Here is a 12,653-nt window from a genome sequence, read left to right as displayed (position 1 = left end):
CTTGCTCTTATTGACATTTACTCTTAACTTTCTTCTTCCACACACTTTACCAAACTCCGTCACCAGCTTCTGCAGTTTCTCACATGAATCCGCCACCAGCGCTGTATCATCAGCGAACAACAACTGACTCACTTCCCAAGCTCTCTCATCCCCAACAGACTTCATACTTGCCCCTCTTTCCAAAACTCTTGCATTTACCTCCCTAACAACCCCATCCATAAACAAATTAAACAACCATGGAGACATCACACACCCCTGCCGCAAACCTACATTCACTGAGAACCAATCACTTTCCTCTCTTCCTACACGTACACATGCCTTACATCCTCGATAAAAACTTTTCACTGCTTCTAACAACTTTCCTCCCACACCATATATTCTTAATACCTTCCACAGAGCATCTCTATCAACTCTATCATATGCCTTCTCCAGATCCATAAATGCTACATACAAATCCATTTGCTTTTCTAAGTATTTCTCACATACATTCTTCAAAGCAAACACCTGATCCACACATCCTCTACCACTTCTGAAACCACACTGCTCTTCCCCAATCTGATGCTCTGTACATGCCTTCACCCTCTCAATCAATACCCTCCCATATAATTTACCAGGAATACTCAACAAACTTATACCTCTGTAATTTGAGCACTCACTCTTATCCCCTTTGCCTTTGTACAATGGCACTATGCAAGCATTCCGCCAATCCTCAGGCACCTCACCATGAGTCATACATACATTAAATAACCTTACCAACCAGTCAACAATACAGTCACCCCCTTTTTTAATAAATTCCACTGCAATACCATCCAAACCTGCTGCCTTGCCAGCTTTCATCTTCCGCAAAGCTTTTACTACCTCTTCTCTGTTTACCAAATCATTTTCCCTAACCCTCTCACTTTGCACACCACCTCGACCCAAACACCCTATATCTGCCACTCTGTCATCAGACACATTCAACAAACCTTCAAAATACTCATTCCATCTCCTTCTCACATCACCACTACTTGTTATCACCTCCCCATTTACGCCCTTTACTGAAGTTCCCATTTGCTCCCTTGTCTTACGCACCCTATTTACCTCCTTCCAGAACATCTTTTTATTCTCCCTAAAATTTACTGATAGTCTCTCACCCCAACTCTCATTTGCCCTTTTTTTCACCTCTTGCACCTTTCTCTTGACCTCCTGTCTCTTTCTTTTATACTTCTCCCACTCAATTGCATTTTTTCCCTGCAAAAATCGTCCAAATGCCTCTCTCTTCTCTTTCACTAATACTCTTACTTCTTCATCCCACCACTCACTACCCTTTCTAAACAGCCCACCTCCCACTCTTCTCATGCCACAAGCATCTTTTGCGCAATCCATCACTGATTCCCTAAATACATCCCATTCCTCCCCCACTCCCCTTACTTCCATTGTTCTCACCTTTTTCCATTCTGTACACAGTCTCTCCTGATACTTCTTCACACAGGTCTCCTTCCCAAGCTCACTTACTCTCACCACCTTCTTCACCCCAACATTCACTCAATCTATTTTCAGTAAATTCACCCAGTCTTGAACTTGTGTTGAAGTTTTTGATTCTTTCTGTATTTGCAGCTCATTCCCTCACACCGCTTTTCCTAGATTTCTGGCACAACTTGGTAGTACTTCCCCACATTCAGTAGCTCCTTAACTCCCCTGTTAAATTTCCTGTCTGACCTTCTGAAACTCAGGTTTTTCTAGTTTTATGAAGAATGTATGTAATCATATAATTTTCAAGGTATTCATATAGCAGTGAAGAAAAAAATAAGTTTAAAGTATATATATCATCCACAACTGTCACTCAGATAATGTGTAGAAAGTTATGTAGTTGTGTTGGCACAATGCACAAAGAAGTGGAGGAGTAAGGCCTCAGTATGAAGTGAGTTGCCGCTGTGCTTGTTTTTTCATTTAGTTTATTTTCCCTGAAAAACTTAATTATTGTGGTGTTTTGTAATAAATCTTTGTTTTAATCAGTGTGATTCATATTAGACTTTTTTGATAACAGTATAAATGATAAAAAGTTTTTAAAATTATCAACTGTACCATTCTGATGCTTTGTTGTCAAAGTCAGGTTCACATTGACAGTGCTGCCTACACTTAAGCGAAAAACACCTTATCCTGGTTCAGCTTGGTCATCTTTTAGTGCTGGAAGAATCGGTTTCCATGAAATCTTTCTCCACATGATCCAAAGGCAGATCATCATCATCATGTAATTATTTTCCTCCCCAAAAACCATGTCGTTGGCATGGCTGGAGTTTGAAGTGACTGTGGTGAAAAACTTTTCTTGCATTGCCAACTCAGCAACTACCCAGGCTCAGTGTTTGACCTTGAAATAAGAGGCTCAAAACTCGCTACACTTATTTACATCTAGATGAGTTGCTTACCTTGCGTTACATCATGTAAGGAGTAGTTAAGGGTTAACAGTCCCACAGCTTCATCAAAAGTGCCATCCTGTATTTCACTTTTGCCCTTGCACTAACTGCAGATTTTTTCCTCTGAACACTCCAACCAACACAAGCCTCAGATTTTTCCCTTTGAATACTCCAACCACTCCCCCATCCCCTTCAGTTTAGTCTCACTCAGAGCCAGAGCATCCATTTTTCTCTTATCAAAAATACCCCTTTTCTTTCCCATCCTCTCATCCTGGTTACATCCACACATTCAGACATGCTAGAATGAGCCTTAGAGGAGAAATCGTCATTTGGCTCTTCTGTTCCTGATTTTGGAAAGTGATGCAGGGAGGGGAGGGTTTTCATTTGCCTGCTTCTACCTGTTTGTCACCTCTTATGACATGCATGAGATATGTGGTTAGAATTCTCACCCATATCCCCATGGATGGTGTTCAGTGGAGCAGTGTTTACAATATGCAGGTGACATGTGTGGCATGCATCCGGATGGAGGTGGGCTTATGAGGGAGGGTAGTGAGAGGTAGGATGTGGTGGTTGAATTGCTAGTGAAAGGGAAGAGAGAGTTGTATGGACAAGTACCTGCAGGGAAGTAGTGCTAGTGATTGGGATGTGTAGAAAAAGAAGGTGCAGGAAGCCATGAGAAAGTTGCATAACCTGAAAAAGAGGGCAGATGAGAGATGAACTGAGAAGCATCATTGAAGTTTAGGGCAATAAGAAAATGTTTTGAATGAAGATTGATAGTATGAGAACGAGAGAATAGATGGAAACACCAGTGAATGGAGCAGTTGAAGAAGTGGTAATAGGCAGAGAAGAGGCAAAAAAGAATTTGAGTTAGCATTTTGAAGGACTCTTGAATATCTTGCATGATGGCATATCAGATGTGGTGTTTTTAGGATGTTGACATGTAAAGTAAGAGTGTCTTGCTGAATAGTTTGTTGCAAACATAGTAGATAGTGAAAACCTTTTATTTAGATGCTGTTTAGTAAAACTGCAGAAGTGGATGGGATTGCAATTGAGATCCTTGAGAAAGGGGGTGACATTTGATTGTTTAGTTAGGCTATTCCATATTTGTATGGTACAAGGTTAGATGCTTGAGGACAGACAGAATGAATATACAGTGCCCTTATATAAAGGGAAGGGGACAAATACAAATACTTAAATAAGAAAGCTCTAAGTCTGTTTGAGTATACCTTATCAGTTGTATGGGAGAGTGATATTGAGAGGGTGGTGGCATATAGAGATCATATGACTTGGGAGGAGCAGCATGGACAATGTGAGAACCCAGGGTTTGTTTTGAATAATTTGTACAAACTTCTTAGTGACAGATAATCTTGCCAGAGGGAATTGAATTGTGTGATGCATTTATGACAGGGAAGGTGCTGTGAGTATATGGGGTAAGTGGAAAGTGACTTAAATACATTGAAGAGGCTTTATCTGGACAGTCTGTCATGCGTTTAATTGAAAAGGAAGGAGGGGAATTGGTTCTCATTGAATGTCTTCATTAAAGATGTGTGATGTCTCCATGGTTGTTGACACTGTTTATGGACACTGTGTGTGTGTGTGTGTGTGTGTGTGTGTGTGTGTTGTTGTTGGGGGTGCATAAATGAAGGCCTACAGCTTACTGGTGATGTTAAGGCATGTGAAATTAATGTTACTTCTCTCCCATGACACAGCTCTGGTGACAGACTTGAGAGGAATTCCAGAAGCTGGTAACAAAGTTTAGGAGAGAGTGCAAAAGAAGAAAGTAAGAAAAGATATGAACAAAATTAAGGTTGTTAGTTACAACAGTGAGGTGAGACATTATTGTTTAAGATTGAATCCAAATGGGGAAGACTTTAAGAAATGGAGCACTTGGTTACTTGTGAATGGACTCAGCAGCGGACAGTACCATGGAAGCTGAAGTGAATCACTAGGAAGGAAAGTGGGCTAAGATCCTGGGTGCATTAATGAGCATGTGGAATGAGAGGTCATTGTCTGTTGAGGCAGAGCTGGATATGTTTGAAAGTATGGGAGTTCTAACAGTGTTGTATGGATTTGAGATTTGGAGTGAGGAAGCAAAAGAAAGGAAGATAGTGAAGTTATTGAAAATAAAATGCTTGATGACTTTATGTGGAGTTGTTGATCATGTTAGGGATAACATTGCAAGATATAGGTGTGAAGCAGAGTATGATAGGAGCTTTCAGGAAGTTAAGAGATGTGCAGAGGATTGATCAAATTGGAACATTGTGGTATAAAGGGTGTGATGTACTTTTACCTTGCTGAAGCAGGCAGGGGACACCATGGGATAGCTGAAGCAGGCAGGGGAAACCATGGGATAGTCCGTGAGGGCATGACTGGATTTAAGGCTGCTGTTTTTATTCATTAAACATGACAGCTAGAAAGTAAATGTGAGCAAATGAGGATGTTGTGTCTGTTACTGGTGACACCTCACAAAACAGAAAGTAGCAAACAAGTGAAAAAAAAAATTTTGTTCAGGTTATACTTTTTATTTGCCATATTTTGTGTGAAAAGATTAGGTAAGTTGTACTTGAGTTGATGTAATTCTTACTTGGTAGTAGAAAGATCGGACAAGTAGTACTCAAGTTGATATAATTTTTACTTGATATATTTTTTTTTTTTTTTTTTCATACTTTGTCGCTGTCTCCCGCGTTTGATATATTTTTCCTTTTTTTTATTTAGGGTAGCAGGGTAGCTAGTCAACTTCAGGATATTAAACATGGTATTGAGGGAATGGATTATAATGTGTGAAAATAGGCTTGCAATGTGATGCAGACAGGTGTGGAAGAGAAGATGTGACATTGATGTGAAAAGATGGTTGGTTGCAAGTAGTGTCAGTCCAAAGTTCAAGCGTGAGAGGTTAAGAATGTATGTCATGGTTGCATTTGAGCCAGGCAGATGCATACTGGAGAGGGGTTGATGAGGATAATGACTTGATGATACCCCCCACTCCTTGAGCTATACAATACTCTATGCAATATATTTACTGATTGAATATGGATATTTGAATAATATTCAATTATTGTAAACCAATTATTCGCTTAAAGGAAAAAGAGCCTACAGTATGAAGAATATGTGTAAGGAGAGAAAGTTATCTTGGAGAGCAAAAAATGGGTATGTTTGAAGGAATAGTTCCAGCAGTATTATATGGTTGCAAGGCATGGGCTATAGATAGGGTTGTACAGAGGGGGGTGGATGTGTTGGAAATTAAATGTTTGAGGACAATATGTGGTGTGAGGTGGTTTGATCGATTAAGTAATGAAAAGGTAAGAGAGATGTGTGGAAGTAAAATGAGTGTGGTTGAGAGAGCAGAAGAGGGTGTGTTGAAGTGGTTTAGTCATATGGAGAGAATGAGTGAGAAAGATTAACAAAGAGGATATATGTGTCAGAGATGGAGGGAAGAAGAAGGGGGAGACCAAATTGGAGATGGAAGGATGGAGTGAAAAAGATTTTGAGCAATTGGGATCTGAACATACAAGAGGGTGAGAGGCATGCAAGGAATGCATTGGAACAAATTGGTATACAGGGGTCAATGTGCTGTCAATGGACTGAACAAGGACATGTGAAACATCTGGGATAAACCATGGAAAATTCTGTGGGGCCAGGATGTGGATAGGGAGGTGTGGTTTCGGTGCATTGCACATGACAACTAGAGACTGAGTGTGAAGGATTGTGGCCTTTTTGTTTGTTGTCATAGTGCTGCCCTGCTGAAGCAGTGGGTAGCCATGCTGTTTTCTTTGGGAATGATGAAGGCAAGCAAGTATGAATATTTACATGTGTATATATATGTCTGTGTATGTGCATCTATATGTGTATACGTTGATATATATATGTATGTATATGTGCGTGTACGGACCTTCATGTATATACATATATGTGTATACGAGAGGATGGGCCATTTTTCGTTTGTTTCCTGGCACTACCTCGCTGATGCGGGAAACTGTGATCAAGTATAATGAGAAATAAGATAATAGTATAATTTAAAGGATTCAGTAATGTACACTCATTACCAGAGAAACAACTGTGTGTTTCACTACCATCCTATGTAAAACATTGACATGGTTATAGTTTTGAAATTGTCTTGAATACTAAAGATTATTCCTATAAGCTGTTCTGTCATCAGTCAAAATTTTCTTTCTATTTAAAAATGGTTGCTGAAATCTTGTGATAGAATTATTTCTGTACAATTTCTGTACAATAAGTATGTTTGATTTTATGAGAATTTGACCAGAATATGTGTTTTAACATCCAAATTACTCAAGAATTGCAGAATTCTTTAAAATGCTATGATGCTGAAGTTACCTCAGTAAGTAGTGATCTATTTAATAAAGAGCCATGTTATATGGAAATTTAGAATGTTTTGCATACTTAAGGGAAATGATGTGTTGACACCTATCACTCATGTTTTGAGCATTTCATTATCATCATGCTGAGTTCATAATTTGCCATCCCTGTTCATCAGATCCAAGGTGTGCACTTGGTGCCATGTAATAACAGAGCAGAGGAGGCTAAAAATGCCATTTGAGGAAAGATTGAAAGAACATTAGAGGATGTAGTTCCAAGCGATTAACTATGTGACCTGAATGGATAGGAAGGGGACAGAATGAATGATAGTTGATGAAGTCCTTGGATGCAATTGAAAATGGTGAAAGAAAACATGGATTATGTATATCAGAGGGCATAGATGTAACATATACATACTTTAAGCATGAAAATTTTCTTAAATACACATTGTTCAGATTCGAGGAGGACAAGGTTATAAGAAGTAGTGTGCATGTTGTGCAGTTTAGGAGAGAGTTGGGAGGGATTGTCAGAGTATATGGTTTCATTATGGAAGTCATATATTGTTGCAGTAGGTGTAGGACTAGAAATGCAAATGAAAAAAAGAAAATAAGGATAAGATTAGAAGATAATATTGAAGGGTGAAATGTACCTTCCAATATTAAAGGGTGAGATGTACCTTCCAAAAGAAATTGACAAGCTTGGAGTTTGAAAAAGTTTAAGGCGAGGTTGAGGTACTATTGAGGCAGTTTGATATGGTTGTAGTAGAGGCTAGGTTAGGGGGCAGGGTGCATTATGTGCATGTTGTGGAAAGAGGTTCAATGTGATGGAATGAAAATATAAGAATGTGGTGAATGAGAAAAAAGGTAAGTGAAAAAAACTAAATGTAACTGAAAATCTTTATGAACATAGGAATTAGATTGCAAAATGTAAAGCCCAGAGTAGAAGTAGATTGCAGAATACAAAGCCCAGAGTAGAAGAATTTAAAGGATGGTATATATCAGTATAAGGAAAACAATTAAGGATCTCGGAAGGAAAATGAATCAGAATTCTATCAATATGTCTATCTTGTATAATCTTGTCATTTCCAATTTAATGGGGTAGGTCAAATATATGAAGCCTCTGCAACACCTTTCACACATTTTCAATCTGTACGTTGTGTTTTAAAGTGAAATAGAATTTTGAACTTGTAAAAATGCTTCTTACATTTCTAACATTTCATGCAAAGTTGATTTGTCAAATAATGCAATATCTTCTTTCATACCCTCTCCACACTCAAAGTTCTTCTACTGTGCCCGATTTCTTATCATTCCTTTAACATCATCTGAAATATCCTTTATCCCTTGCTCCATATAATTCACACACTACATCTGTCCATCTTTGCATACTACTTTCCTTTTACCTTGTACTGTACTGTTTTATGTCTTAACCACCCAGTCATTTGCCATATATTCCAAATGACCATATCATCCAAAAAGATGTTCCATTCACAATCCTTCATACTACATAACCTTCTCTCATTTTCATTACTTATTTTGTATATCCTCCTAATTACAGTAGTATTTTGCCAATTATCCATTTCTGATGCTCTCATTTTTTTTTTCTTAGCTGTAACCTCTATTTACTTGGATTTCACAGCCATGCAACAGCATTGAGACAAGTACTACTATATCGTGCAAACTTCTTGCACACTTTGTGCTTCATTTTTTTCCATAATTCAGAACTTCCTTTACACCCACAATGTTTTTGAGTGCATGATGGTGCTTTCAACTTTAGCTTTCCCTCTACCATCCTTGCTAAGCTTTATTCCCAAATGTGTAAGTGTATTTATAGCTTACAGTTTTTAACTATGCAAGCTGATCTTACAGTCCCTCTCAAAAACTTACACCTTTCTGTTATTTGCATTAATTTTCAGCATCCCCCTCTTACATTGCTCATTGAACCAGCTAATCATTCAGTGCATTTGTTCTGCAGATTTAGGAAGCAACACAGCATTGTTTGCCTATATCTTCTGCAGCAACTTCCATTCTGTTTCTTCATGGTTAAATGTCACACAACAATCACCTCACTGAACATCTCATATTATGCATCCCCCATCCACATAGGCCTAAATACTGAATAACCATGGAGATATCACACAGTCTTGATGCATTCCAAGTTTCATTTCAGACCACTCATTTGTACCACCACTTATACATGCTTTCCTTCCATCATAAAAGCACTTCACAGCCATTCAAGTCTTTCATGTCCATCATATGCTGGAAGGAAGTATATTTGAGGATTAGATGTATGCCAGACAAGTCTGTGATAATGCTGTAAACGATGGATGAAATTTATGAGAATTGGAAGATATGCTAAAGAACTGATCGATGATGATGAAAGAGACATGGCCATTGGTACACTAGGAATAGAAATAAAGAAAGGAAGACATTACAAAGGAAGAAGTATGAAGAGCAAGAAAGCTCTTTAAGAATGGAAAAGTGGGGTGTATGGATGGAGTGTTAAGTGAGATGGTTTAAGAATGTGGGTGGAACTGAAGTGGATTTTATTTAGGAAGTATGTATGGAAGTAAGGAAAAGTGGTTAAAGGAAAATGAAGTAAAAGTGAGTGTAAGAAATCTATAATTTTAATAAAAAGAGCATTGTTGGCAAGATGTATGTTAGGATTGTGTTAAAGGACTAGTGAACCCATTATAGGTGAGAAGCAAAGTGATTTTAAGAAAGGAAGGTGTGTATATCAGATTTTTGCACTTTGACAAGGAAGGGAGAACTTTCAAAGAATATGTTCAAGCAGCACTTTTGGATAGATTTAATAGGAAAACATAGGGAATCCCAGTTTTGAGTCTTTATGGTGTGCATGGAAGAGTTTTGAATTCTGTTAAGAGCTTTCTAATGGAAGTAGTGTATGGTTAGAGTAAGTTGTGGTTTGGGTAGGTGGTTTGAAATTGATATTGGAGTACGGCAGGGTTGTGTGATGTTAGTTTCGTTATTTAATGTTTTTGTGGATGAGGCATTGCTGAGATAAGAACAAGGTACGGTGATTGTTGTGTGATGCATAGCCATGGAGAAAATAAGATGGAAATTCCTGTATTTTATGTAGATAATGCTATGATGGTATTTGAATGAGAGGATGAGTTTTAGATGAGCTCAAACATTTTTGGGTAAAATTTAGGTAGTATGACTATGGGAAAGCTGAAGATCAGTGTATAGTCATGCAATAGAGAAAATATGATGGTGCATTGAAAGGCCTGATAAAGAGAAAAAATTGGCTTAGAACATGCAATAGTTCTTGTCCTTACACTGAAGTAAGGCAGTATGTAGGTCAGTGTAGATAGAAAATAATATTATTTTTTTTATTATACTTTGTCGCTGTCTCCCGCGTTTGCGAGGTAGCGAAAGGAAACAGACGAAAGAAATGGCTCCCCCCCCCATACACATGTATATACATATGTCCACACACGCAAATATACATACCTACACAGCTTTCCATGGTTTACCCCAGACGCTTCACATGCCTTGATTCAATCCACTGACAGCACGTCAACCCCGATATACCACATCGCTCCAATTCACTCTATTCCTTGCCCTCCTTTCACCCTCCTGCATGTTCAGGCCCCGATCACACAAAATCTTTTTCACTCCATCTTTCCACCTCCAATTTGGTCTCCCTCTTCTCCTCGTTCCCTCCACCTCCGACACATATATCCTCTTGGTCAATCTTTCCTCACTCATTCTCTCCATGTGCCCAAACCACTTCAAAACACCCTCTTCTACTCTCTCAACCACGCTCTTTTTATTTCCACACATCTCTCTTACCCTTACGTTACTCACTCGATCAAACCACCTCACACCACACATTGTCCTCAAACATCTCATTTCCAGCACATCCATCCTCCTGCGCACAACTCTATCCATAGCCCACGCCTCGCAACCATACAACATTGTTGGAACCACTATTCCTTCAAACATACCCATTTTTGCTTTCCGAGATAATGTTCTCGACTTCCACACATTCTTCAAGGCCCCCAGAATTTTCGCCCCCTCCCCCACCCTATGATCCACTTCCGCTTCCATGGTTCCATCCGCTGCCAGATCCACTCCCAGATATCTAAAACACTTCACTTCCTCCAGTTTTTCTCCATTCAAACTCACCTCCCAATTGACTTGACCCTCAACCCTACTGTACCTAATAACCTTGCTCTTACTCACATTTACTCTTAACTTTCTTCTTCCACACACTTTACCAAACTCAGTCACCAGCTTCTGCAGTTTCTCACATGAATCCGCCACCAGCGCTGTATCATCAGCGAACAACAACTGACTCACTTCCCAAGCTCTCTCATCCCCAACAGACTTCATACTTGCCCCTCTTTCCAAAACTCTTGCATTTACCTCCCTAACAACCCCATCCATAAACAAATTAAACAACCATGGAGACATCACACACCCCTGCCGCAAACCTACATTCACTGAGAACCAATCACTTTCCTCTCTTCCTACACGTACACATGCCTTACATCCTCGATAAAAACTTTTCACTGCTTCTAACAACTTTCCTCCCACACCATATATTCTTAATACCTTCCACAGAGCATCTCTATCAACTCTATCATATGCCTTCTCCAGATCCATAATTGCTACATACAAATCCATTTGCTTTTCTAAGTATTTCTCACATACATTCTTCAAAGCAAACACCTGATCCATACATCCTCTACCACTTCTGAAACCACACTGCTCTTCCCCAATCTGATGTTCTGTACATGCCTTCACCCTCTCAATCAATACCCTCCCATATAATTTACCAGGAATACTCAACAAACTTATACCTCTGTAATTTGAGCACTCACTCTTATCCCCTTTGCCTTTGTACAATGGCACTATGCACGCATTCCGCCAATCCTCAGGCACCTCACCATGAGTCATACATACATTAAATAACCTTACCAACCAGTCAACAATACAGTCACCCCCTTTTTTAATAAATTCCACTGCAATACCATCCAAACCTGCTGCCTTGCCGGCTTTCGTCTTCCGCAAAGCTTTCAGTGCAGTAGAAATGGATATTTTGCACTGTATTTTTAAGATTTGGATTGAATGAATATGTGAGAAGGTATTTAGAAATATTTTACTCATGGATGAAAGTCATTTTGGATGGCATGGTTATGTAGAATGTATGGCAGATGATAGTTGGTCAAGAAGAAATATTTCAATACAGTAGAGGGTACAAGGAGGATAGGTAGATTGCTGAAGAGATGGATAGAGTTAATGTGAGAATTGAATTTTTGTGTTTTGATGAAATAGGACCATTTTGTGTATTCTTGTGGTATGAATGGAGACATTGATGTCAACTGACTTATTGTTCAAAGTGAAACAAGAAGAAGCACTTTTTTTTAATTTGTGGAAGGTCAGGTTTCTCTTTTAATAGTGAGCTTGGATTGAGGATGTGTATGGTTGATTAAAAGGAGGCTGAATGTACTTGATCCACCCTAGTGAGTTAGAAAGGGAGTAACTGATGTTTTATAGATAGCAGATAAATAGCATCAGATAAGTTTTTGATAAACATTTTTTATTGCTGTTGGTAAGCTTTGTGAATTAAAATTTATATCATTGATGAAGTACATATAGTTCAGTCTTAAGTGGGAGCTTATGGTTACTGTAGCACAATTGATATTGGTTGAGAAGGGTCTCTGTGAAATGATACACCCCATGTAAATGGGAATATGTTAGAAATAATAGTGACTGAAAATCAGTTGCTGTTAATAAACAGCATAACTGGCATTAAGTGTGTGACATCACACTGCAAGTTTTTAAGCCTTGATGTTTCAACAGAAAGAACCACCAGTTCATGTTGTATATCTTACAGACTGGAATTGAATGCTATTTGATTTTCTTGCAAGAAATTGCATTGCTATTGCATATGATAAAAATGTAACTGCTTCATGTA

The 12,653-nt window shown here is 38.7% G+C and overlaps 1 protein-coding gene across 15 annotated transcripts in view; it reads left to right on the top strand.

The window, feature by feature from the left end:
• Positions 1-12,653, top strand: part of LOC139762749 (trithorax group protein osa-like) — a 437,278-nt gene that overhangs the window by 182,241 nt on the left and 242,384 nt on the right. The window lies entirely within an intron of this gene.

This window comes from Panulirus ornatus, chromosome 44 (genome assembly GCF_036320965.1).
Source record: "Panulirus ornatus isolate Po-2019 chromosome 44, ASM3632096v1, whole genome shotgun sequence".
In the NCBI taxonomy this organism is placed as follows: Eukaryota; Metazoa; Arthropoda; class Malacostraca; order Decapoda; family Palinuridae; genus Panulirus; species Panulirus ornatus.
This window is presented reverse-complemented; position numbering and strand designations above follow the sequence as displayed.